This window comes from Haliaeetus albicilla, chromosome 3 (genome assembly GCF_947461875.1).
Source record: "Haliaeetus albicilla chromosome 3, bHalAlb1.1, whole genome shotgun sequence".
Taxonomy (NCBI): Eukaryota; Metazoa; Chordata; class Aves; order Accipitriformes; family Accipitridae; genus Haliaeetus; species Haliaeetus albicilla.
This window is the reverse complement of record NC_091485.1, coordinates 67,283,332-67,311,239: the sequence shown is the minus strand read 5'-3', so window position 1 is coordinate 67,311,239 and position 27,908 is coordinate 67,283,332. Positions and strand designations below refer to the sequence as shown.

The window sequence follows — 27,908 nt, the reverse complement described above, 5'->3', positions numbered from 1 at the left end:
TGATCCGTCATTTGCTGTATCACCTGAAGAATGTTTTGAATGAGCTTTAAACTTACCTGGAACTTTAAATCCAGTGTTAATGCTACTCTGCAGTTCTTACCAGTTTGGTCTTGGTTCTTGTAGTGTTTGATCAGAAGAAACATCCCCTCCCCTTGTGCTTGTTGCTTTTCGCTGAAAGGTGGTGGTGTGGGACTAGGTCCATTCCCCCATGGGATTTTTTCCCTAAGGCTTGAAGATGTTTCTTGTGCTTCAGTTACCACCAGAAATTTAGAAATCTGATTTTTCTCTCACAGTCCCATTGTATAGACAAATCCCCCTTGAATGCTCAAACTAGACTACTCCAGAATGGCTGCGTTAGAGGTCATTTCATTGTATTTACCTTTGTTCAGTTTAATGCAATAGCATTAGGCTTGGTTTTTGGTAACTAATTTCCCCAGTCTCTTCCCCAGGGACTACTCCAGGAAAAACTTACTACAGCTGCCTGTAAACTTATAAGACTAAGGAGTAGCGTGCAATAGCTTAAGTCTGAAGCTGCTCTCAAACCTACTTTACTAAAGTAATGTTTTTCATCTCTCCCTGTTCCCACCCCCCCTCCTACCATAGTGTCAACATGCCTCTGAACTGGAGTTCTTAGTGTTTAAATAAAAATCAAAAACTAACTTATTGGAAAGGATTGAAATGTGCTCCTGAAGAAAGACAAGCCACCTCTTGAGCTGAACGTGCACAGAAGAGGTCAGCAGCTGTTTGTTGGTTAAGCAGGGGTTTTGCAGTGGTTTTCTGTTGAAACCTGCAGACTGCCTTAGTGACCTGGTGACACCAGTAGCCACGCACTGCTTCAAAGACATCTCAAAGATGAAAGCAGACATTTTTTTTTAAATTAGTAAAGATTATACAGCTTGTAATCACCTGTCCATACTGCACGCTATTCCGTCCATGGCTCTAGACCTACACATCGTAGAACTGTGGAATGGGGGACCCTAAAGATCACCTAGTTCCAACCCCCTGCCATGGGCAGGGACACCTGCCACTAGACCAGGTTGCTCAAAGCCCCATCCAACCTGGCCTTGAACGCTTCCAGGGATGGGGCATCCACAACTTCTCTGGGCAACCTGTTCCAGTGCCTCACCACCCTCACATCACAGTGAAGAACTGCTTTCTTACATCTAATCTAAATCCACCTTCTTTCAGTTTAAAGTCATTACCCCTTGCCCTATCACTACATGCCCTTGTAAAAAGCGCCTCTCCAGCTTTCTTGAAGGCCCCCTTTAGGTACTGGAAGGCTGCTGTAAGGTCTGTATATCCATGTGTCCTAGTCTTCCCTTTATTCATTACAGATTTTGAATACTGAGCTGTAGCTTGACTTTAATAACTCTAGGCAGGAAAGCAAGAGCTCCAGGTAGCTGAGCAGTTAAGTGAGCTGTATCCAGCCACATGCTGTCATTTCAGGTAAGACTTTTTATGGTGTGGAAGTGCATCCAGGAGCTGGAAAAAAGCCTTGTGGAGCAATTCCAGGATCAGTGCAGTAGTTCTGACCTCTGTGGATAGAAGCATGGGGATGAAGGGCAGATTTGTGATCCAGGATCTTCCTCAGCCTCTATCCTCCCTACAGGAATTGGGCCAACCTCCACAGAAAACAGGACAGCAAATGCTAAGCCTGCCTAGATAGGGTGTTTAGGAGGGGAAGTTTAGCAGGTTGGGTAACGGCAGAGCAAGGAGCATTAGGCTCCATGTGAAGGGAACTTACACTAGTTCATTGATGCTGGAAGATGGAGACTTCCACGTCTTCTGCAGAGTATAGGAACAAATCTGAACTCTACATCTGCTACAAGGTGGAGGTGTGAGAAGAGCAGGGGGCAAAGCAAACCACAACTTGGACACCTTTGAAAGAGTATGAATAACTACATCATTGATGTGAAGATCAACCATAAGGAGTCAGGAGCTCTTCTGTGAGCACTGCCTATAGGTGGGCCATATACTCACCTCAGAGCTCAGGGTAATGCAGAGATTCAAGTGATACGAAGAAGCGAAGGTCCCTTGTCCAGGAAAAGCAGCAAGATCTTAGCAAACAATAATGGGCGAGTGAGGGCAGTGGGGCAGTCAGACCATCTGGTCAGCACCACGCAAGTAGCTGCCGCAGTAGCTGGGTCCTGTGAAGGAGCAGAAGGTACCAGATATGCGGATCTGTGCCCAAGATCCTGTGAGCAGGAGCTTTCGGTGGTAAGCAAGGAGGTGCTGCTGCCCTGCCAGACCAGTCTCTGGCAGCAGCCCCACACAGGGCCCAGGTCCACCTTAGATGTGGTTCTGGCCCCCCCACTATCTCCTTGGAGCAGGTCTGGAAGGGTCACCTAGCTTAGGGATGGATTTTGCTCAGGATCATCCTTTAACTCGGCACCTGTGTTTCCGCCAGGTCTGTCGGAGTGAGATGCTGCTGGGTCCAGCAGAAAAGCTCCTTCTGTTCCCCCTTACCTGCCGGGATGCAGAGAAAGTTGAGATGAAAAAGAAAATAGTAAATTTGGGGGCGGAAAAACCCTCTCTACTTCAAAACCCTCGAGAGCAGGATTTTCTTCTTCTCACTTGCCCACGGCAGTGTTCTGCCTAATTGTTTTTCATGCAAAATGTGGCCCCAGGTAGTGTGTATTTAGACTGGGGTCTGCCCAAGGTCATTGCCTCCCTCTCTGTATAGCAGACGCCTGGTCTGCCCATGACCCATAGATTTAGCTGCTTGCCTGGTGGAATATAAAAGGTGGCACTGAGTGTAGCACCTCTGCATAGGGGTCCTGTTACCTACATGACTTCTCAGCGCCCTGGCCTCACTGCCGCCCACGTCTCCATCTGCTTTGGGCCAGAGACGGGACTTGTAGCCATTGTGGCTGTCGCAGCGAGACCCGTGCCATGGCGTGGGGCCTCTGGGGCTGCAGAGCAAGCTGAAACATCACAGCCCCCCGCCAGAGACTGACAGGAAAGCCGGGCAGCAAAATGCCATTTAGAGAAATTACCTTAAGATGTGTTACCCCCATCTAATCCCCATCCCTTCCTGAAAGGGATTGATGGTGCAGGAGAACAACAGCATCTGTTGCTGGAGGGAGAGCTTCCTGCTGGGCAGACAGGGATGGGGAGGCCGTGTCCTGGGGGGACCCTCGCCCCTTCTGCCACCAAGATGCCGTCAATCATCAACACGAGATGGAGGACAAACCCAGCAAGATGCCTCAGGGACGTCACAACCGCTCCGGTGCCCGGGTGCAGCTCCAGAGGTTGAAGGAGCTGTTGGGATCTGCAGGAAAAAAATCCAGCTGCGATGAGTTTTCCCCTGAGTTTGGGAGGCTCAGTCTTAAAGGCAACATCTCACCGGAGCTGGTTCGGCTGCCAGGCCGGCTAACCGGGCTCTGACTGTAGCAGGGACGGACACCTGCGTTTGGAGGTGCCAGCAGCCCCGTCCCCTGGACTGTCACCGGCCGTGCCCCTCCTTCCCCGGGAGTCAGCCTGCGGCCCCAGCCTGCCCTTCAGGCCCGGGCAGTGCTCCCGCCGAGCCTGCAGCCAAGAAGGCCGCTGCAGGGGGTCGTTCGTGGTGTGCACACTCGTGAAGGCACCCCCGGCTCGTCGCAGGCACCATCCTATTTCTGCAAAGCCCGGCTCACCCTCTGCTTTGCCCCGTGCTTGCCCGCAGCGGCCCGCCCGAGGCCGCCCCGGTGTGTGGGGACACGGCCGAGCTCCCCGCGAAGGGGTCCCTCCTCACCCCCAGGGACCCCCCGACGCGGCTGAGGGCGGAGGGCTCCGACCCTCTCCCCGTCCTACCCCCGGCCGGCCGGGCCTCCCTCGCAGAGGGGCAGAGCCGCCCCCACCCGAGTGACCACCTGCCCCGGGGCGGGGGGTGTGAGGAGAACGGGGCGGGGGGGGGGAATCGGGCGCGGCGAAGGTGCCGGGGCCGCCTCTCCCTCTCCCCCCCCGCAGCCGCTTCCTTTTATAGCGATGCGGCACCGCGCCCGCCGCCCGCCGCCGGCAGCCAACCTGTGGCCGTGACGACGCCGCCGCTGCCGCCCGGCAACCCGGAAGGCCAGGCTGCGCCCCGCGGGCCGCCCCGCCGCTTCGCCGCCCAGGTAGGCTGCCCGCGCCCCCCGCCGCGGGCGGAGCGGAGCCAGAGCGGAGCGGGAGGGGCGCGGCGGGAGCGGGAGCGGGGCGGCGGGCGCCCCCCCTGCCTCGGCGGCTGAGGGGAGCCGGGGCGGGGCGCCTGAGGGGAGCGAGCGGGGGAATCGCCTGAGGGGAGGCGGGAGGAGCCTGAGGGGAGCCGGCGGAGGGGAGGCTCGCCCCCGCCCCGCTGCTCCCCCACCACCGCCACCACCGCGGGGCCGGCGGAGGGTGGTCGCCGCCGGCCGGGGCAGCTTTGCCCCTTCTCGGTCCCCCCTTCCCCACCCCGGGGCCGTCTGCCAGGCCGGGGGCTGAGGCGGCGTCGGCGGCAGCCGGGGGGAGCCCGGCGCCGAGCCCGGTTTCGGCGCGAAGGCCGGAGCCGCCGCCTCGGTTTCCCTCAGGGCAGGGAGGGGGGTGCGAGGCCGCCCAGGTGGGCAGGTGCGGCGGGGGCGACAGGCTGGGGCCGGGAGATCCTCTGTGCCCCGGGAGCGGGGGGACGGCGAGGGCTGTAAATTGTTGTCACGCCAACCGAGAGGATCTCCGGCAGCCGCCGGGTTGAAACCGAGCAGCAGTAAAGCCGGGGCGGTCGGCTTCAGGAGGGAGCCGCGGTTCGGCACCGCGTCCTGGGGGCGGTGGGCGCCGTTTATGGCCGTCCTGGGTTTGGGAGCAGCGGCAGCGATGTCGGCTGGCTGCTCCTTGCACTGAGCTGGGTGCGTTGGACCATCATCCGATGCCCGGGACAGGTGCCAGGCTGGAAGACTGCTCAGTCGTCACCGTGCATGCAAATCTTGCATCTACAAAAGTTCAGCCCAGCAGCCAGAACTGCGCTGGACTGGCCGGCGAGGAGGCGAGCACTTCTGCTTTGGGGGATCCGGTACTTCCTCGTCCGCGCAGGGACCGTGGCGTGGTTGTGATCGTGACTGTGAGCGGAAACTACCCCTCTCTTAAGCAAGTTGTAGCGTTTCAAAAGGATTAGTGGTGAAATAGAGAGGAAATAGCCCAGAGCAACCCCTAAACCATGGAGGTTAACTGGCTATATGGTTTAGAGTGGTGTTACCCTTTTACCATTTAAAAATGAACTCTTATTCCTAATAATCATTCTTTAACATACACGACCCAGAAAGCCATTAGGGGTATACTGTTTATTTGGTGTTTTGTTAGGTGTGTGATTAGAACAGTAGAGAGGCCCTTTTTTCCGTTCAAACAAAGCAAACCCCGCATCTGCACCCCGAACCGAGAAGTATTTTGAAGAGATGTGAGACTTCGTTGGAAGTGCAACGTTGTCTTTGTTTCGGTGCTTGACTGCAACCAAGCCTGGTGGCAGGGTGCCGCCTGTTTAATGTCGGGAGTGCCAGTACTGCCACTGCGGGGAGGGAGGGAGGGAGCATTCGGGGTGCCTACATGAGCTCTGAGGGACTCTCCCAGGTGCACACAGGCACCCTGGGTAATTTCGGTGCTCAGCCTTCACGGACGAGCTGCTTGAGGTCATCTTGCCTTAGTGAGAGGCACCGCTTCGCTGCATGGCTCCTGCTGCGTTACCCACTTGGCAGGACCGGGAGCCCGTGCCTATCCGGGCAGCAGATGCTCTGAAGCCGCTGTTGCAGGTGGCAGTTCCTACCTCCTGCTCGCTCTTGCCCGCTTCGAGCACTGATCAGACCGAGAGGCCTCGTTGGTTTGTTTTCCGACAGTTGTCACCACTTGCTTTCCCAGGGTGCGGCAGGGGTCGGTGGTGCGGTTTCCTCCATGGCTCAGAGCAGAAGCCCTCCCGGCATGATGGAGTTTCTGAGCAAGTCTGAGGCAGTGCTCTGCATTGGGACTAGGAAGTGCTTAGGATCCAGCAGGAACAGTCATACCAACAGGACTTTTAAAAACGTTTCCAATGACATCTAGAGCATCCGTTTCTCTAACGGAGATCGATAGTTCAGACTGCTCACCAAGAAGCATGTGCAATAGATTTTCAGTAATCTACATGGCACAGATAGGGCTTGAGGAAAAAATAATTAGGCCTCATTCTGTGCCTCTGAACGCAAGTTGCCGGCTAAGAGCAGTGGAAGAAGCTGATGCGCTGAGGGTAGTTAAAAGCTTGATGCTGCCTCTAGAGTGTGGGAGGGCACAGCCACTCTCAACTGCTATTTCTTTTTACTCAAAGGTATCAGAGGATAAATAGTGGCTCACAAGAATAAAGGCTGGTGTTTGAGATCCTTCCTGTGCTTGTCAGAGGAGAACAAGGCCAAGAGTATTTTGAAAGTAAAAGCGTATTTCCTGTGAAAAACTTTTGCTGAAGCGAAGAGTGAGATCATTTTAGAGCTGGAGTCACAGCTGCGGTGATTCAGGCCAGCCACGTTGGCACCTGGATGGGGCTGGCCGGGTTGGTCTGAGGCAGAGTAGAGGGCACGGAGCACTGGCCTGTCTAAACCTGCAAATGGGGAAACAGGCGCAGCATCATGTGCTCCTCTTGCTTCACTGGGAACAGGAAGAGAAGGCTGTGTCCTCTGCTTGCAGACAGCCTCGAGAACTTGGTTTGAGACTACAGGTTGGTTCATCTGCAGGTATAGACTGGCCTGCTCTGGTTGACTAAATACACGCTCCAGAGGCTCAGTTGAGAGCCAGTGTGGGTCTCTTGGCTGCCCAAGCAAAGTAGATGCAGGAGTGTGATCCCATCATGGGTATCGGAACTGTTTCTGTAAGCTGAAGGTCATTGCTGCAGCGCTCTCTCAACCCTCACTTAGAAGGGCTTGTCTCTGAGGTTAGCTCAGTCCAAGACCTGTCTTCCTAATCATCTGGTTTAGGTTTTCCTTAAGCGCTCACCGTGTCTGTGAGCTTGCTTATCTGCTGAATCACTGCCCTCATGCAGACCTGGACGGTTCCACCAGGAGCTGAATCAGGCTCGCTGGCTCCCAGGCACTGCCTTTCCCCTGCAGCAGCACAGCTCTGGGGGAGGAGGTGGCTGGGAGCAGAGTATAGCGCTGACAGTCTGGTGGAATACAGTTGCTGGAGCAGGGATTTCAAATCTGCAGTCAGGCTCTATCTCGCAATGGGTAGAAAGCACTTTGCACGGTGTCTGCAGTTACTCAGCTGTTGGAAACCTTTGTTCCATGCTGCTCTGTGTGGAGCTTGATATAGCTTGGATTTTCATTTGGTGCCTGAGTTCTATTACTGTCCTTGCTGGGTATATTTTAAAACTCTTATCCCCCAGTGTTTTTGGGGTTTTTTTTGTTGGTTTTTGAATGCTGCACACATTAATTTATTCCCTTAAGATCTTTCTATGCCAGAGATGCTCAAACTGAGTGTATGTGTGAGCTTGTGGTATTAGGTGGGGTAAGTCTAATAGATAGCTTTTGTTTCCATTCCCAGCAGGTTTTTTTACATGGTGCAAGCTGCTTTTCTATAATCAAAAATACAGTTTTTATAAAATGCTTGGTTTGATACCTGCCTTGCAGAAATGCTGTAAGATCTACTGCAGAGTATCTAGGGGACAAACCCTTTATTTCTCAAAGGCTTACTGGATAGAAAGGGAAAAATACCAAATCTTCTGACTACAGCAGAAAACCAGGAATTTTATCTGAGTCTCGCTAGGACAGTCTTTGTCTCAGCCAGAGCTAGGAACACCCCCCCACCACCATCTTCCTTGTTCCCAGTCTTGAGGTCAAACCTCCTGGCCACAGCCCTCTCTATTTAAGAAAAAAAACACAGACACTAGTTGTAATCTGTGCTATGAAAATCTAATCTGTGACCTAATTTGTTGTGATACCATGAAGAACCTGTCAGTAGCAATCACTGTAACCCATGGCACAGCCACACTGCCCGCTTTCCAAGAGCGCTTGCTGGTTGTAGCCTCCGAGAGAGCGGTGTCACGCTGAGTGCGTACGTTTGGGCTCCTCCGCTGCCAAACTTGGGGAATAATATACAGACAACTCTCAGATCACTTCTGTTATTCTTTTAAAATGAAAGTAGCATTGGCAGTCTTATTGCTTGTGGAAGTGAACCTCTTCTGCATGCGATCCCTGTGGAACAGGCTGGTTTGAAATGTGGGAAGGAAAGTGAGATGCAACCAAAACTGGACAATTTTCTGTGTGTGTTGTAATAGCTGTTTACCTGTTAATTGCTCATTCACCTTGTCTGTGGCAGCAACTTGGATGCAACCAACTCACTGGGTGAGTGGTTAGAGTGACTCGTCTAAATAACTTGGCACCAGTGTGAGCTGTGGTTTCATGGGCTAATTCTCAGAGGGCAAAATTGGCTGGCTTCTGGTACAGCCCCTTTGAGTTGAGTTTGTTGTCCTTTAAGGAAAAAAAACAAGATCTTCTGTGGTGTGTTACTGAAACCATAGCACTGCCAATCTTGCTCTGCAAGGCTAGAAAAGGAAGGAAGGTTTTACAAGCTGGGAATGCACAAATAATAGAATGGGAATCGTATTCCTAGGTCTGTGCACTGCTACATCTGACAGGGAGAAATCTTAACTGAGGAACTACTGCTCTATCAGAAACAGACAGCAGAGCTGGGCTTCCGGTTTGATTGTTCTAGAAATAACAGTTCCTTTTTTTTTTTTTAAATATTAAAGTGCTTTACTTGAAAGTACTAAATTAAAATGTGCAGGGGCATGCAGTCTATTAATAACTGCTAAGATCTGTGTCCATGCTTAGTGAGACACTATCAGTCCATTTGGACTTTGAGAGCCTCCAGGTTACTAGCTGGGTTTTTGGGATCCAGTAAGGTGTATGTCCAAAACGAGGCCATAATGTATGATCTGATGCCTTCCCTGCTTAGTCTTACGGGAGCTACCTGTGCTGCTGTTAAGGCATTAGCTCTTAGACTTTTTATTTTGAGCCTCCTTTTTATTTTCAGTACTTGCACACGTCTTGTTCACTAGCGTATGTTAGGTGTATGTTAGCATAGAATACATGCCTTCGCGTAGTATTTTGTAAACTCCGTGTCCTTTTATCCACCCTGGGCACTCGGTGCTCAAGTTTCAATGTGTTATTTGTTGATTTTTGTTCACTCCAGGCTTTTCCCTCCACCCACTCACTTCCTCTCACAAATGTTTCCTCACTTCACCACTTTCTCACACATGTTTCTAGTGCAGGGTTGCCACCCGTTGTGGGCAGGCTCAGCACTTCATCTGCCGTTCACCTCTGCAGGAGATGGGCAACAGACTGGTGTGCCAGGGAAGGAGCAGAGGCAGGGAGAAGGTGATTGCACATGTTGGGGGAAAGGTGCAGCAGCAGGGAGAGGGGTTCTGGGTACAGCTGTATTTTGGGGCGAGAGGAGCAATGGCTTGTAAGCGGGGTGGACGTATGGGTGGAGGGAGGGGAGGCAGAAGAGGGCAGATGGTTATACGCGTGCTCAGGGATGGGGCGCAGCAAGATGTCTGCATGTACACAGCTGGGAGACAGCAGGGCATGTAGGGCTAGCACACATACAAGCTTTGGGGAAGGTGCATGCTCCAGACCAGAGTGCAGGCAGACCAAAGGCCCTGTCCCTTCCTCAGCCCAGCACAGTCAGGCTGGTCTGCCTCCAAGACTTGTTCTTGGAGCTTAATATCATGTTTTAATGTGCATTTTTTCTATCTGCTTCTTACTTCTAACAAAGTTTTCCCACCTCCTCTTGGACAAAACCGATTTCTCAGCCACATGGGGTGCATCTGGCAGCTTACAACCTGTTAAAAAGAGGGGGGGGGGAACCCCCACCATGGAAATAGCATGTCTGTAGTTTTAAATTAGGCAAGGGCCAAAATTAGTAAGAACAGGCCTGCCTGTAGCTGTGCAAACCAGCAGAGAATTAATATTCATCTGATACTGAGCAAGGCAAGCAGAGGTTTGCAGCTTGTGCTTCCTTCGCTTTGTCCCACTCCTGTCCTTGCAGCTTCTCTTCCCTGTAGGGCTCAGTCACTAGTCAGCAGAGAGCTGAACAAATGCCGCTAACCTTGTGCCAATACCAATGCTACTTTCAGCACTGTGAAATGTTAGCAACAGCCAGAATGTTTTTACTGTACTCCTTTAATTTCTTTGCTCGACTGGTATGAATGCAGCTTTGGATGCATCACGCTAAGGTCATTTGTTGTCAGAGCCCTGGATATGGCCCGGGTCCTATGCTGGGGCCTGTGTCCACCCACCATTTCCTTGGTGAGATAGGTGCCCCTAACACACTTGTTCTTGTTTCCTCTCCCCAGCTGTGGTTTACTTTCCTCTGCTGTAATTGTGTTGCTGTTAATGGGGCTGCAGTATAAACCAGTTGCTGAAATAATTCACATCACAAGAATAACTCTAGGTTGGTTTGGTTCTTTTTAAGTCCATTTTTCATTTTACATCCTGCCATCATTTTCATCTGCAGGATCACCCATGCAAATGGGTTTATCTGCACAAGTTAAAGTGGGCAATAGACTGGTGGGAAAGGGAGGAAACTTGATGTTGGAGGGGAAAATGATATGAAAAAAGGTCTTGAGTTGCTGGGGAAGGGAGTTGCAGGAGGGGTGGTTGCGTTGTTTGGCCCTATGTTGTTGGTGGAGGTGACATGCAGCTGCTGATCTTTGGGAGTGGGGGTGATGTGTTTGAGGGAGGGAGAACAGCAAGAGTCTTCCCCTCTCTCCCCCCTCCCTTGGGAACGAATCTGTTATGCCCTGTGCCCGCCACCGGAGATAAACTCCTGGGAGTGAATGTTCTTCCACCCCTAACATATCCAGAGGAATGGGAGGTCACTTGGAAATCAAAATTAAACAATGCCTTAGTGCAGCTTTGAAAAGTTTACTCAAAGGGCTGGCATTGCTCCAGCGTGGTTAAACTGATGACCTCCCTCTCTTAACAGTCCAAGAGAAAGTTCTCTGGTTCGGCTGTCAGCAGCCAGCAGTGACTGCAGAGCTGCTTCTTTGGTAGCAGGGCTGGATTCCTGCCGCTCTCACCTTGCTCCCATCGCAGCACACAGGGTGCAAAAGGAGGGAGGGCTGCGCTGCGTCAGGCACATTGTAGCCCAGCAGCCTCTGGCGGGGATCGTGCTGGAGGCTTGTGAAGTGCCTGGGCTGCTGCAGGCAAGGGGCAGCGCTGAGGGACCATCCCAAAATGGGAAGAGCCATGTGCTTGCTCTCTGGAGGACCACAGTAGCCCACAGAGGACCTGGAGCTGGCTTGTTTCCGTGGGCTGAGCTTCCTTTGAGCTGCTCTGTGGAGGGACAGCTGGAGCCTGTCTCTGTAGGTATCATCCAGCGGCATGCTTCTGATGGTGGACAGCTGCTGGCATCGGGGTTGAGTTACATGATGAATGATTTATGTTCTCCCACAACTCAGTGTCTTGCCAGAGACACAGGGACAGGGAGTAGTGTGATGGGGAGTACCTCTGCAGTCTGCAAACTCCAGGGACGATTTGGGTTTTCATGGTGGTGGGTCTGGACTAGTCAACAAAACTTAAAGGGAAAAAATAGAAACCCCATTCCCAAGACTGTTCTGCCAGTCCCAGAACTGAGGAGGGCAGATGTTCCTGCCTGTGAATCCTAACTCCCTCTGAAGGACTAGCTGTATGACCAGATACGATCTGTGCATTAGTAGGTCTGTCTGGCATCCTGCTTACGTTGAGGCATTAAGAAATATTTACTGTATGCGGCAGTGTTCTCATGTTAGTGCGCTCTGGGTATCGCAGATACCCACTGGCAATGGCATACAGCAATCTGTCAAATGAGAGCATTGGTAGGATTCCCTGTGAATGAAGCAGCCGCTCACATCTCTATTTAAGGGTTGGGACCAAGTTTCTTTCCCAGGATTACCGCTTTGAAAGGAGATAGTTTGTTTTAGGAATGGCTCCGAGTTGCAAAACTTGTACCAGGACTTCCTGTGCCCAGGATCCACAGCTGATCAGACATCCTGGTTATTGGCATTATTATCATTGCATTTATGAGCAAAAATTGCTTTAGGCCCACTTGCACCTCTTCTAGGTCTGCTGCTACCCAGTCGTATGCCTCGATGTAATATGAATCACAACATCTCTAAAATATGTTTATGCATTCAAGGTATGATTACGCCTAGGACTTGTAGCTGCTGTTAATACCAAAAAAATGGTCTTTTAAAGTTGTTGAGGTTCTGTTTGGTCTGTCATCTTTTTCTTAAAAATAAACTAATTGATGTGAGAAGCGATTGGTGGATGTACTCAGAACTTTTGTTCTTCAGGGGAACACCACCCAGATGGAGATGGCAAAGCCTTGCATGCTTTTGCATCAGTCTCCCAGGAGATCATGTAGCTGGTACAGGACCAGTAAATTCTTCCCCCCACAGACTCCTGCAGCACATCAGTCAGTTTGAGGAAGCAAGAAGGTGGGGTGAAGGCCCAGAAGGAAAATACTATGCTTGAGTGAGCATGTAGAAAAGGACTGATCCTGATAACCCGGTGTGCCTGCTGACCCCACTGGCAGGCTGGAGTGCTTATCCAGCCCTTTGAGAGGACCGTCCCATACAAGGCCACCAAAAAGATCGTGGCTTATCAGCAGTTGGTTAACGCTTCATGGGTTTGGAGCTGTTCCTGGGCAGTTGTTTTTATAGAGCTGAATACAGTCGTTTGCATATTGCACAGCGTTCTGGGGCTTTTCCTCTTCCTCTTAACTCTGTTGGGCACCATTGTACGTGTGTCTGCGAGGGAAGTCGTGTTCTCAGTCAGCACCCAAATTGGTGTAACTTCCCCTGGGCAGTGGCTCCCAGAAATGCAATCCCCTCTGCACCAGCCCTGCTGGGGAAGGGAAGGGGCAGAGGCTGCTCTGCAGGGGGACTTTGGTGAGGAACTTCCCCTGCATTTGTTTGTTCTCCTCCCCGGTTCCTCCTGCATGAGATGATCCCAGTCCTCATGCTCCCCCGTCACAGGACATTCACCGGCCGGGGTTTCTGCAACAGGGGATGCTCGTGTCCGCTCGAGAGGAGCCACGGGCTTCCTGTGAAATAATAACACACACCCCATCCAAATTACTACCTATGTGTCTGGCATGCCCCGGCCTCTTGTCAGCCTTGCCGCTGGGGAGGCTTTGGGGGGCAGCCAGAAGGTGTCCTTGCTGCTGGGGGAAACCAGAGCCAGTCCCCACTGGCCCTGCCTGCCGGCAGGCAGCACATGGAGCAGATGCCCCTTTTGCTCCCCTCTGTAGGGAGCTGTACCGCCTGCTGACGGGGGGACGAGGAAGGTGAGCCTCGCTTCTGCCCCCATGCCCTGCCTGCAGCCATGCCAGTGCATCCCAACCCTTGGTCCAAGCGCAGGCGGTGGAAGTTAACACCCACCTGAGACCCAGCAACTCGCCAAGCTGGCCCTTCTCCAAAGCTGCTCCAGGCCTGCCCTACCCTCTTCTGCAGGATGGAGCCCAAACTGACACTCAGGCTTCGTTGGGTTTCGTTAAGGTTTGACCTACCATACCAGGAACTCTATCTGTAAGGTAGTTGTGGATGTGTCCTAAATGTTTGTTTAGATCGTCTTTCTCACAGTGTGCTGAATAATTTCTGAGCTGGAAGAGCAGCCAGAGCCTCTGCCTGGGAACCAGGCAAGCTACCCCCTCTTGCTGTATTTTGTTTTGTTTTCTGCGCTGTTTTGTTGGGCTCCAGTCCTACCGTGAATTTCACTAACATCAGTAAAACACTGACAACTCCCCCAGGTGGAGTTCAGCAGGATCAGAGCTGTTCGGAGATGAAAGCATATCCGATAGCGCGAAAGACGTATTTTCAGAGGTCACTGAAACTCAGTCCCTTATCTCAAAGCCTCCATTTGCCCTAGACACTATTACTGCAAGTGCAATAGGTGAATTTAGGTTCCAGCCCCATGAGAGGATGCACCAGTTAATACAGAGAACTTTAGAAATTGCCCTTCCTTTCTCTGATGTCACTTTAATCCCTTGAGTGTACAGAGATTAAAAGATACTTGATGAATGTACTAAACATTCATTGCACATTTCTCTTCCAGTATCCAGCTGACCTCAAATCCTGAATGAAATGCATTTGCATTTGTTTCTAAAAGTGTCTCATTTTGTGAATCAAAATGTCAACACATTTGAAAATGGTCCCACATGAGATGTTTGTATCTCTTGGAGTTTAAATTGCTGGATCAATTTCCCATTAATGCTCAGGGTATTTAAAGGACAAATTCTCTGCCTACTGCAGGGAAAATTTACCCCAAGGTATGACATTTCACCTGCCACTGAGTGGAAGATTGTTGCATATAATGGACTGGAATAGCTAGATTTGCACATACTGGTAACAAAAGAGGGTGAGCAGTGGATCCCATTACAGAAAACCTTTGCTCCTTCTTTTTTCCTCCTCCTTTTTCAGCCATCAAAACTTGCATCCTCTTTGCAATTTATGTTACTGTGCTATTCAGAAGCCCGTGCCTGAATTTGGACACAGTTTAATCATGTACCATATGAGTGGGTAAAGAGAGCCCTGAAGAGTTTCCACTCAAAAGGGCATAAAGAAATGGGAGCACCAGGGTGCATCCAAGCTCTCATAGCTGAGCAGCAGCCACAGAGCCTGGCTCCAGCTTTGCTGGTTCCTGCCTTGGACCACAGAGCTACGAGCCCCGCCACATGCTCTTCTGGTTGTAGGTATGCCGACTGACAGGGCTTTGCCACAGCTTGTCTCTCTCTGCTCCTCAGCATGGCTCTGTCCTAAGTTAGAAGAAAGGAGGAGGACAGTTGGCGAGCCTTGACCCCCTCCTCCTCAAATGAAATGTGGAGGCAACTGGAACGAGCTATCAGCAAGCTAAAGGAGACAGTATAGCTACAAATAATTTCAATCTAGGGGCACGGTGAAACTGAGCCTGCGCTAAGGCATGTTTACCCGAGGAAGTGCCAACATAACCTAGGAGAGCATACCATAAAATTGCACCATACTGTCCCTCCCTTGTGCTATCACGGAAACCAGATGCCAGGATGGAAAAGCACCAGGAGCTGAATAAAAAAAGCAAGCGTCAGAGAGCCCTGCTCAGCCCTACCTTCTGCTGCAGGCCATCTATGCTTCCCGGCATTCCCTGGTTTCTTGCCAATTCCCATCAACAGCTGTGGTTTGTGGTTGTAATGCTCAGCATTTGTCTCCTCTTTCTCCTAGCAGACCTGCATCAAAGCTAGATGTGCAGCATGTAGCAGTTTGGGAGCCCCAGGACTCCCAGAACTGGCCTCCAAGCATGAAATCAAATCCTTCTTTACTCCTTTATCTTCCCCAAGGTCTGAGACACCTCAAGTGTGGGTTTGTAAGTCTTCTGGGCCCTTCTGACGGAGTTTGTGAGGAAAGGTTATAACTTTATTTTGTTTCTTTTAAAGAACACAAAAGTGCCAGTAGTAAATCTAAAGCTGGATTGCCACCCAGAAGCAGCCTACTTACTGCATTTAGCAGATAAAATGTTCTTCCCTCTACCATGCTTATTCCCAGTTTCTGTGTCTATGTATTACTGTTGAGACTGCAGTTTGAGTAGGAGCAGCTTCAAGATGTAAGTAAGTGTATGTTAGGAATCCCACTCCTTGTTTCAGGAGGCCCCAGAAGTTCATTAGATGTTTAATAGCTTCCAGCCACTGCTGTGCTGGATGGACCTGAAGTGGTGACCAAGAGGGGAAAGGTTCTCTCGCACATTTACAAACCGTGAGGCATCTGTTCCCCAGACACAGATTTGTCTAATTTCCCTAAACCACTGATGACCTGCCCTGAAATGATATTCTCATTCCCTTAGGAAATCCCTTGGGTTGATATCAAGTAGATAGTTATTTTTGGGCTCTTTCCCAGAGAGAGTGCACTGTATTGCTCTGAACCCTACACACCAAATAAATATATCATCGGACTGTAGTAAAGGTCCAAAAAGCTTTATTGAAGGGGAAACAGATTATTAATAATTCAGGGTAGTTCACTGTATTGTTTTTGGGCCAAGTAAAGCTAATAGAGCTTTTTTTATAGCAGAGATGAAAGTGTAGAGTATCGAGATTGAATTGATTGCAACATTTAATGGCAACCTAAAACTCAATTAATGAATTGCAATGGTTAACTCTGCATTAAAGTGAAACATGCAGCTCCCAGGCAATGTATTAAGCATTTTTAAAGACTACCAAAACAAAGAGGCAAAAAAAAACCCAACCCAAAACCCCTTATTGACTAGTAAATGCCTATATTGTTTTTTACCTGGGAGAGAAACTCATATGAACATATTTTTAATTCATTTATCCTAAAGCTGTGGGTGCATGTATGTATGTGTGTGCTTTTCTCTTAGCACTTTTCAGAATTAAATAAAGCCTTTACATGAAGTTGATCAGTGATTAATTCTAACCAAATTCTCTCAGGGCTGCCTGTGATTTCTTGTGGCAGGGAGGATGGTAGTGCAGAGAGAACAGGCTTCGACAGATGCGTTTGTAAGAAAGGCTCTAAACAAGGAGAGTACCAAACTGCTACGTGTTTGAACTGCCCCATGTTGTTTATTATCTACCCAATGACAGTTTCCTAATTTAAAAGTATATTTTCTATTTCTCCACAATAACAGAAGAACATAACATTGAAAAGAGAAAACAGAATCATTGGGTAGAATAGCTGTACTTCTGGAGGATGAGGAAGGTTTTAAAACGTTCTGCATTGAACAAATTAAAGGTTTATTGCAGAATAAACCTGCAGCCATTCCTTCTCACTGACAGTCATTATATTGTAATTTTGTCCCTTTGCAGCCTTTCCAAAACCATCCATTTCTTTTGAAACCTTTGTTCAAGCCTCAGTCTGACACGAGGTCTTTTCCCGCACTGCGGTCTCCTACTCTCTGCCTATTTCATGGTAGCCATTCAGTCTTCCAGTGGGGACGCATACCCCCTCTTTGCCATCTGGCCGTGTTCAGGTCCTCTGAGTGCAGTCCCCTCTGCGCTAAACCCAAGCTTGTCACACTCATCTGCAAAACCTTTCAGAAGCTCAGGGCCAGAGTCTGTCATCCGAACGCTAGTGTGTTATGCCTTAGGTCAGAAGTGACCCCATTAAAACCATTTAGAAGCATGCATACTTAGGACTGTCTCGCTGCCCTTACGTTTCTCTCTCCTCCCACATGGTTCCCCAGGCCCTTTCACATCCCTGCTTAAGCTGGTCTTCTTTGAGCAAACCACGTTATATTCTCTACATCCTTCCCTGCCATCCTTTTAAAGTAAAATTCAACAGATAAATAATTAGGATTAAAATAATAATGGGAACATAATAGGAGCATGAAGAAGCCAGTACCGTTCGCCTTTTCTTTGAAAAGAATAAGATATAATTGAAAAATAAAGAGTCCTCTGAACAGTGTAACTAATGAATCCTAATTTTCTCCTAATTTGGGTTCTGTGCATCATGCATTTGCCAGTGGAACCTTTCACTCCAAAACCTCTGGGCCCTTCCCTGTTCCCAGCTCTCTTCTTCCCTGCCATGTTCCCAGTGCCTCCACTGCAGTTCCCCTCAGTCTCTCTCTTATATCTTGCCAGCTGGGCAAGAGATGACACGTGCAGGTTGACTGGGCAGTATACACATGCTGTTTAGTGTCCAGCATCATAAACCAGATTTCCATAGGAAAGCAGGCTAAATGGCCTGGGATAGGGAGAATTGCTACCTGGCACAGGCCAAGGTCTCACCAGCAAGCTGGAGCCAGCTCTGAATGATCAGCCTTGCTGGGAAGCACATAGTAGAGATGCTGTACTGCTTTTTCTTTTGTACTCAGGTTAGTTGGCTTAGGACTAGCCTGGTAACTGCTGTGGAACATTGTATTTTGCCATGTGGAGACACCTTGCTGCAGTGGTAGAAAACCAATGTGTACAACTGATCTAGGTATTTGTGTTTTCCTCTCATCTCTGACTGTGAGCTGCTTGGAGCAGGAACTGCACCAGTGTTTCTGTAAAAGCGCCATACAAATCTTTCCAACTTAGTTTTTTACATAGGAAGTTACTGAAGTTTAACGGTATCGCTTTAGGCACTTACAAATTATCAGAACGGGAGGTACCACTGACAGGCTACCTAGTCTTCTCGATTAACACCATGCAAGAAGTCCAAGGCCAGAAACATGGTCTAAGCTTCTCTGAGGTATAGCCTAGTACCTCACAAGAGAAGACTGTTTTGCTTCTTTCCACTTTTTAGCTTGTTCACTGCCTGAGACAGGAATCATTTAGAATAAGGAGTATTGTTATTATTAAGGAGTATGACCACGTACTTAAAAAAAACACTGCTTTGTGATGCATTCCTGTTGAGGCAGCATGGTCACGGTGGGAAGCTGCTTGTTCTAGCCTGATTGCTAAAATAATACACAGCTAAGCTCTGACTCCAGGAACCCAGATGTCTCAAATGGAACTGTATCCAGGTTGGTATAAACAGGCACAGAGTGTTTCCCAGCTCATGCATGGGGTTTATCAGCTGGACATAAAAAATATCTTTCCATCAATTGGCTAAGCTCAGAATAAGTTTAAGTAATTGCAGTGTGCAGTGTCAGCTTTACTCCCTTTTCTTGCTAGCTGAATGTTAAACAGCTGCATCTGGTGCTAGATTTAGTCATAGGTGCCATATTCACGCTCAGGAAAAGGAAGAGAAAGACGTCTGGTGTGCAGTGTTTCAGTTGTTCAGCAAAGGAAGTGTTTAAGTGCATGCCTAAATGGTTTGTTTTATGGCAGCCTTCATCTGCACCCAGTCTGTCCTTCACAGATTACAGTATGGGGAAAAGTCCTGGCTTTCCATTTCCTCTGCTAGCAAACTCTTCTTTGCCGTTAGAGAGACTTCTGCTTACATGAGCAGTAAGGACTCTGTTTCTGTCCTTCTAGCTACCCAGGCTTCTTAAAATGATCACTTTCAAAGACTTTACTTCGGAAACCAAATATACCTACCATGCAGGTGATGGGTGACTGCGAATTTCTTATCCCACAGAAAAAGAGTGCTACCTACCCACTTCGTATGAGATCACTGGATGGTATACAAGAAAATTTGTGTACTGATGGGGAAAGTGTTTCTTCAAAGTTCTTTACATTCAGCAATTGGGTGCACTAAAATTATTTTAATGTCTGCTGCTCTTTGGAGCATATTGATGGAATTGCATGAAGGTAACAGTATAATGGGATACAGCAGATGACTGTATCATAATAGTGTTATTTTAAAGAGATAGATATAGTTGGTGAGCCACTAACTAAATCATACTCTTTTTTTCTCTCATTATTCAGTAGCCTTACACTCAGCATCACTTAAATCACAAACGAGGATGAATTTGATTTATAGTAGTTCAAGTGAGTCTTGCAAGACCAGTCCAGGTTTTGATCAGCTAAATTGAATTCTACTTTTCAGATGGGAAAAAACAGACAGGTCCTTTCAACCCAACCTAGTGGTGCAAGGACAGAACAGTGGCAACAGTGACACTGCAGCCCCGTGGGGTGCTGAGCCACCCTCAGCTTGCAGTTGTGCCACTGGAGGCAGCCTGAGATGCTTGTCCTTGGTCGTGTCTCTCCCAGCAATGCCTAACACTGTTGTTTTGTGAAATCCATGTTTGTTCACTGAATTTTGAAATTGGCCCCTGAGACTGACGCTCCAGAGCCCCTCCCTGAGGAGCTTTAATTAACTTAGCTATTTCCCCACCAAAAGATTGCAGCATCCCCTGTGATCTGAAGAGGAAACTAAGTACCACTGTAGCAAAGGAAACAGCTGAGACAAAGTGAAACGGTCTCTTGACGATGTCCCTTGGCAACACCTAGACACAGCCCAAAAATCACTTATGTGCCAAGTGCTATTCTGAGGGTTTCTAGTAACAAATGAATTAAGCACTTTGGGGAAAAAGGAAAAAAAAAAAAAAAAAAGCAATAAACAAAAAACCTCCAATGATTACATCGCTACAAAGGATGTGACCAAGGTAAAATACCAGTCTCATGCTCCTGAGGTAGGCAGAATTCTCGGTGAAATCAATGAATATTTGTTTCCCATCAGGGCAGCACAATTGCGTTTGCTCAAAAAAAAACAAAAACAAAACAACAAAAAAATTGGGTTCTCTTCCAGAGAGTAATGAAACAGTCTAGCCCTCTTAAATATTGCCTTCCCTGTTCTCTGAAACATTGATTCTGTCCATTAACTGGAATACTATTACACTGCTGATTGATCTGAAACATTTTGGGGGGAGGGGGGAAAGAGGCTTGTGAGAAAGTTCCAGTTCAGATTTATGGTTTATTTCCTACCATGGTCCTGGTGGTTTACTTTGTTTAATAAACTGGGTTGACTGAATGCTAAGGGGAGGTCAAGTGAAACGCCTGCCACTCATCGCCCCCCCGATTCGCAGCCACCCCTGACTTACTTAGTGAAGCCCTTACTTAAAGTCACTAGCTGCTACCCAGAGTCAATAAATCCAGTGACATTTAGGAGCTTTGCTGGATAAAGGGGCCTTTCATACGAGCAGAGGTGATGACCCGGCACCTGCTGAAGGGATCATAGCTTTCCCACTACACTGAGCAAACCTCTGCTAAAGGAAGAATGGGTGCATCTCAGGTTTTTCCTCACCCGAGTGCCATAAATTCGGAAGCGCAGTCTGTGGCCATGACCTCCTGAACTTGGTAATGCTGGATGATCTCGATTGCTTAGCAGGCCTCTTCTCTTGCTGGCCAGCTCACTTGTTTGCTAGCAGGATAGGTTTTACCACTGCCATTGTTCAAAGTACTTCTCAGTGCAATGGTGTCCATGCAGCGGTCGCTGAAGAAATTCCGTATTTCACAAACTTTAATAAGGAGCTTAAAGATCTTGGTGTCTAATACCATCTTCTGCTCTATTCTGTAACAGGTCTACTACTATAATTTATCTTTCTGTTTTCCAGTAGAGATAAAATGTGATTAAAATAGCTGCAGTTCCTCTTTCCACCTTCCCCTATGCTTCCTAGTCTACGGTCTTCTTTTTAATGCAGGCTTAACACCTGCCATTTTCTCTTTATTCCTCTTTTTGCTTCCCTGTCTCATACGTGTGAGCTGTACTGTTGAGGAAAGGCAGCAAAATGTGAAAACAAAAGAGCTTTATATTGTAAAATCATCATTATCTTTAACCACGGTCCAACACTGAACCCTCCTGTGTCATTTGACTTAAGTGTTCACTAATTGAGAGCGTGCTGCATATGTTAGCTGAGGCCCCCCTGTACGAAGAGGCCGAGCTGATTGTTTGCAGGGAGCAATTGCATCAACAGATGAGCGAAATCAAAGATAATCTCAGACTTTGTAATGGCAGAAGAGATGACGACTAATGTAATTAGTCACGTGAATGACAGACTTGCACGAGGTCTGTCAGAGTAGAAAGAATGAACTTCTGAAGTGCCTCAGTTTCCCCACTTGCCACCTAAATACCAAAATTAATTTTTGAGGGGGGAAGAGGCATTTTGAGATCATGAGTGCCTGTCTCCATGCAAGTATAAAACATTGTAATTGTTTGGCATTACAATATCTGGAAGCACTTCAGGCATCCTTGTAAGCATCCAATGATTTGACCTTGGCTTTTTGTTTTGTCTGTGCTTTTCAAAATTTATGTAGATCATTCATATTTTGTTGCAAGTGTTTATATTTCTAAAAAGCTACACTTATATCAGAGGATTTGTACTATCCAAAGTGAAAGCCCTTAAAGGACACTGTAGTGTGAATGACTGCTTCTGCAATCCCTCATCTACTAGCCATGCACTTGAGAAGATGGAGAAATCTGGAAGGGGGAGGGCAAAACCTGATGTTAGCTTTATCTGAACTGAAAGGTGCTATGAACCACAACAGCATAACAAGGGATCTCCGCAAAGCTGCCTCTCTTTTCCATTCTTGAAATTTTGCTGTAAGAAATCGTCTCTCTTTAAAAAAAAAATAAAATAAAAAAATCTTTGGGTATAGGATGCTTACTTCCTATTTTCATCCACGTAATGGAAAAGTTAGTGGTGTCCTCCTCCCCCCCAGACAAACAAAGCTGTTGTCAGTGGACAGTGTGCCCTATTGTCCCTGCTGAGTACAAATGGAAGAGGATGATGATGACTTCCTTTTCTCCTTTTGACTTTCTCCCCTAGGCTACCATTAAGCTTAAAAGTAGCTGAAGTATTCAAACTGCATGGCACCTAAGGGCGGGTTTGCTTCTGTGGTTTTATTTACCTGTCTGGCCATCTATATATAAAATAAAGTTATCTTTTGTCACTGGTGTATACCCACATGTATACAGTACATATACATCCGATAGTACATTGGGAGCTTAATAATCTTTGCTCTATGAAAATACTCTGACCTCTTTTCTTTCCTAAGTGTCAGCTATACCTACCTGGCAGCGATACTCCTATTAACAAAACAATCCACAGGCATTTAGCAGCATAAGAGCAGTTATGTTCTGTTACCACTCCTTTATTTTATGATACTAGTTGGCAAATACAATCTATAGTTTTGGGTTTTATATTTATCGCAGTAATAACCTGGTAAAATAATTTTCTATTCAGAAGAAGCAATTAAGAAATTAAAAGTGAAGGCAGAACTAATAGAAAATTGGTGGGTTTTTTAGTCACGCAACATTTTCCAGAGTGTTCAGTAATTTTTCATGCTTCAATTATTACGTGGGATGTGGATGTCTTAGTATGCAGCTGCTGTTGAAAGCATTGCTGATGCTCAGCGTCTGGGCATTCTTACTTGTACTTCTGAAAGATCAGAGATCCAAATCAAGAGTACCTTAAAATTTTGGAGAGCTCTAAAGGGTAGATATTATTATAAACCTGCTTATGGTTTCAGTAGGAAACTTTCCTTGTCTCACCCCACCCTGCCAAGCCCCCAGCAGCTCATAGTGTTACGAGCATCAAAAATCATTCATCCCTGAGGCTGGTTGTATGGTTTCCTTAGCTGTGTGTAACAGCACAAAGTACTGTAGTAGGAGAGGTGAGAGCCCCCAGCTTTGTATTAAGCCCACACGGTAACGAGTCGAGTCGGACGTAAACTCAGAGCACGATTCTGCTTCCCTTGAATTCAGTTCAGTGGGACCTGGGTCGCTTCCTGCCCGGCACACAGACTCACAGAGGTCTGCGGACTTCAGAGAAGAAGGAGATGTGTTAGTGACCTGCCATCATCTGAGGAAGGAGGGTGCATGGATCCACACCTCAAAATTTGTATCCGCTAGTTGCAAAAAATCCTTTCCACAGCAGAAGTGAAAAGTCATGTCAAGCACTTAGTTTAGCCTACCCACTTACACAAATCAAGCACAAGCAGAACTGGGACTTCTCCTGTCATTCTGCCCAAACTGCTCCTGTGAAAATCTTCTTTCCTATCTTCTTGGGCATCTCCTCTATTTGCTGCAATCTCCACAAACTTCTAGGAGCCTCCAGGGCTTGCCTGAGCACTCCCCTTTCCCTACTTAGGTGAAGGCAGCAGACAGGTACGTGGTGTACCAGCCCTGGTCTTGCCAGAATGTTACCCAAGGACCACAACTAAAGTGCAGTGATTTCCTCTCAGTTCACCGAGCAGGTTTTGCAGCTGAAGTACGCTCACAAATGGCTTCCTTTATGTCCCAGGATACTCTTTTATGTAGAATACTTTAAAGTTATTAGTGTAGTGAATCTATGTATCTTGAATCCTACCAAGTTACAACAGAAACTAAGTTTACCAGTTTAAGTCAACATATATATAGGTATGAAAATAAAAAGAAGAGAAATATGTCGACATATAAATAAATCTCTGAGGTCCTTTCCATTTTTGTTCTTTCTCAATGTGTGTTTGGGGGAACTTGGTATTCCCTAATATTTGGCAGTTATCAAATTGGTGTTCGGCTTCTGAAGAGAAAGTAGCAGAAGTGGTTAGACTTTCAGGTGGTTTGTTTGGCTCTTTCAGATTGAATAAGCACCTTTGCCAATGACAATGCTCTACTGGTTGAGGCTGCAAGGAGTTTTGTCTTGGCTGTATCCGTACGCTACTGCCCGGCTGTCCCGCTCGGTCTCTGAACCGCTCCTAGCGCAGCCTCACCGAACGCAGCGTGTTCTGTCCCTCGGCTTCAGAGGAACCATTCAACGTGAAGGCCAGATGAGACTTCATGGCAAAATTTTGAAAATCATTGTCTAGATTCCAGGTTACTTTACGAAAAAAAGAAGCAGAACTTCTAATTTTTCTTACTCTATGTGCATACGTGCAATTTTACTAAAGAGGCAAGCCCAAAACAAGGTTATTTGTGCTATCCCTCTGCTTTGGCAAATTTATCCATTAGTAGAAGTCATTCAGGGTGTGTGATGTCCCAGGGTAACGACGCCAAAATCCCAGTTGTGATACAGGCAAGGAAAAGGTGAAACCTTCATCAGCAGGATGTGTGCACAGGAGAGGAAAATACATAATTAAGTCCATGAAGTGCCCTTAAGATGTATTTTTGTGTTTCCTAACACATTTTGCCTGTCTTTTACATTTCAGGGGAGGTGGAGAGCAGTGCGGTGCGGGCCACGAGAGCAGCGGGACGTTCGTCCTGCGCGGGGCTCTGGCAGCACAGAGCTCACTGAGGGATCCAACTTTCTGCTTCTTATTTTTTTTTACCTTAGATCCTACAACATGATCCACCTGGGAAGAAATTTCAGTCAGCAACCCTGCTTTTCACACATAGGGAACCTGATTTTCTTTCCCATCCCGGCTTTGCCAACTGCAAACGTTTAAAAACCCTCAGTCAGGCCTTCAAAGAAAAAAATTACTGAAGTCACACAACTGGCTTAAGCGGCCATCTGTGAGGTTAAGTTAGTGGCTTTGATGAGTTGTTAGTGGAGGCGGGGGGGGTCTCAGCCCCGCACGCCGGGGGCTGCGGGAAGATGGCTGCCCCCTCCCCGGCCCGCCGCGGCGGCGCCTTTAAGGCGCTTGACCCACTCGCCGTCTCGCCTGCCCGCCCGCCTCTGTTTCTTTCCCCCGCCCCTGCCCGAGACACTGGGAGTCGAAGCAGGTGCATGCGCAGTGCGCTGGCAGCCTGGCGCGCTTGCGCAGTCACCTGCCGGCCGCCCCCCCCCCACACCACCCCCCCCCGCCGCCGGTACATCCGGGTCACCGCACGCCCGCCCGCACGGCCGGTCCCCCGCGGCGCTGCGCGGCTCGCTCCCCCTCCCCCTCCTCCCCCCTCCCCCCCAGCGCGGGCGGCTCCGGCGCTGTCGCCATCCGCGCCCTCCCCTGCGCGGGGCTCCGGCCACGCCGCTGCTGTCGCTGCCTCCGGCCGAGCGGGGGGAGGCGGCGGCTCCGGCTCCCGTCCGCATCGCCGTCCGCCGGGCGGCTCGGTGAGTGTCAGCGGCGTGGAGGAAGGAGGGAGGGAGGGCGGGGGGCCGGGGCGGGGCGCCTCGCTGCATCCCCCGCGTCCCCCTCAGCCCCTTCCCGCCGGGGCCCGGCCTGCCCCTGAGGGGACGGCGGCTCCCCCCGGCCCGCCGCCCCGGCTCCCATCTGTTGCTCTCCCTCCCCGGGCCAAACCCGCTTCCCCTCAGCCCTCCGCAACTTCCCGCGTCTCTGCCCTTCCCGTCCCGCCGCCGCTTCGGCCCCGCTCTCCCCGCCGGGGCGAGGAGGGGGCTGCCCGCCCGCCGCCGGGGCCTCACGCCTCAGGGCCGGGGTGGGGGGTGGTGGGGGGGTGGTGGGTTGGTTGAAGAAGCGGCGGCCGCTGCCTCCCTCGCCTGGGGAAACGGCGCTGACTGCCAGGGACCTGCCCTGCGCTGAATAACCCCGCTCTGGGTTTCCCCTGGTTCTGCGGCGGGGCTCCTTCCCCGCCCGGCGGCGGGTCGGAGGCAGAGGAGCCGGTGTGCTCCCTGGTGCGAGCGCAGGCAGCTGCCCCGGCGACGGCGGCGCGACCGGCTTGTGGCAGTAGCTGCCGGTGGCGGTGGTCGGAGGAGGAGCGCGTCCTCCCCGCCGGCCTTCATCCTGCCTCTCCTCTGGCGCAGCCCTGCGGGGTGCAGGTGGTGCGTGGGGAGGTGGAGAGACGGAGTGACAGTGTCAATGGTTAACCGGGAGGAGGAAACCTCCTGAAGGGACGTCTGCAGTCGTCCGAACTTGGCTAAAACGTGCAGTGAGTTCAGCAGAATACAGAAATCGCCGCGCATTTGTCATAGTTGGGGTGTATCCTGCAGTTCTGCGTGCGGTAGCTGGGACTGTAATGCCAGGTAGGGTTAAGGTGAATTCAGAAGCTGTAACAGGAGGCTGCTGTTTCTAACCTATTCGTTAAGTAGCTGATAAAAGCAAATTTTAATTGGATTTTAGTTCTCTCCCGCGCAATTCGGGAATAAGAACGTGTGCAACTCAGTTCTATTTTGTTAGTTTTTAGTCTGGTGTTTCATCTTGCATGGTAATAAAATAGAAGAAGTTTCTTCACAGAAACATTTCAGATACCAAAGAAATCAAGAGACTGTGTTTTGCGAAGGTTTTTGAAGTGCTTTTTTTTTTTTTCTTTTTCTGTTCCATAGCATCAGCATCCTGGATCCAAATGTCAGTGACAGTATGACAGCTGTCTTTCCGTTGTGATAGCGGAGTCTTACTAACATTTAAAATCTGTCTTGCTGAATTTCTGATAACGTAATATGGAAATACAAGTGTTGATTAGCATGTATGTTAATCTTCAAACCAGTAAAACATTTTCTAGATTGATCTAATAATCCGTATTCTTCTTATTACTGTTTTTGTTGTTAAAAACTGCAAAGTCTGTTTTTCTCAACACCACCACCACCCCCACCCCCCCCCCCCCAACCCCCCCAACCCCTCTCCGACACAAACAGTCTTCCTTTGTGTTCTGATTGCTTGGACTTTAAATATACCTTTAAGTTAGGAGGTTGTGGCAGATAGGAGTATTGGACAGGAGACTTTAGTAATTAGCCTGAGGTTACTATTGTCAAGGTTGGAATGTGAATCCAAACTTAAAAGGTTCAACCTGACAAATATCTTTGTTTAGCAAGGTGTGTTGTTTTGCAAAATATATCTTCAGTTCCGTGTGGCAGGTTTAACAGCAAAATCCTAAACCACATGAATAAGGTGCTGCTCTTCCATGAAGTAGAAATGTTTTTTTGTCTGGCATACAGCGAGTATTCCATTGCTGAAACAGAAGCTTTCAGCAGAAGAGTAGATGGCTTTTTATCCAAGTCAAACTGTCAGATTTCTTACTGCATGCATTAGCTGTCAGAGGGTAGGGGCTGTAGAAAGAAGCAACCCTAGAATCTGTTTTAAAGTATCCCTGTCAAGAAGTACTGTGGTTATATGGAAGTTAGAAATGAATTTGATCCTGTCTGTTATACAACTTCCATTTGTTGTCAGGTGCTCTAGATTTTCTTCATTGTTTGCAGTTTGGCTGGGACCACCTGACGTGACGGATTATTGAAAAGATTGTCTTCTGAAATTCTCTGCCTCTTCATGTGAAACCTTTCCTGTGGGAGCCTCGCTGACTGTAGAAGCGTGATGCTAGCCAGTTCTGTTCTTGCATACATAACTGTCCTGTCCCCTTATCTGACTTTTGCCAGAGTCTTAATGTCTGGATAAAGAGAAAAAGGAAACAATTTTTTATTGTGTCTTTCAGTAGTTATATATCTTAGCAGAATAATTAATTCTGAAATTATTTGAACACAATAGCTAAAATAGTTTAGGGACAGTTATGTGGGGAGCTTAATTCAAGGTGTCTGTCACCAGACTTCTAACAGTTCTCACTAGACACTTGGAATTAATACTATAAAGAGGCAGAAGGGTGGGGAATATTTGTATTGCTAACTAGTGAATTATTGAGTAATACAGTAACAGAAATTGGCTCTGTCATTTAGAAAAGCATATGTAGGTGCCACTTTGGACTTCTGTAGCTGCTTAGGCACTGTAAACGTAAATGCAGGGTTTTTTCCCCTCACTGTGTATCTGGGAGAATACAGATACACAAACAG

General features: G+C 48.7%; 1 protein-coding gene and 1 long non-coding RNA gene across 4 annotated transcripts in view; one reads left to right on the top strand and one right to left on the bottom strand.

Moving 5' to 3' along the window:
• Positions 1 to 1,439: 1,439 nt before the first annotated feature.
• LOC138684605 (uncharacterized) lies at positions 1,440 to 3,683 on the bottom strand. The gene is made up of 3 exons (XR_011323855.1): positions 2,997 to 3,683; positions 1,981 to 2,466; positions 1,440 to 1,878 (listed from the first exon to the last, which is right to left on the bottom strand). It is a non-coding gene; the product is annotated as an uncharacterized lncRNA (long non-coding RNA).
• A 313-nt stretch (positions 3,684 to 3,996) lies between these two features.
• CYRIB (CYFIP related Rac1 interactor B) overlaps positions 3,997 to 27,908 on the top strand; it is a 101,947-nt gene continuing 78,035 nt past the window's right edge. The window contains exon 1 of one of the 3 annotated variants that reach the window (XM_069780062.1): positions 3,997 to 4,094. The gene's annotated coding sequence lies outside the window, so the exon portion shown is untranslated. The remainder of the gene's footprint in view (positions 4,095 to 27,908) is intronic. The other 2 variants (XM_069780061.1, XM_069780060.1) reach the window with 2 other exon arrangements.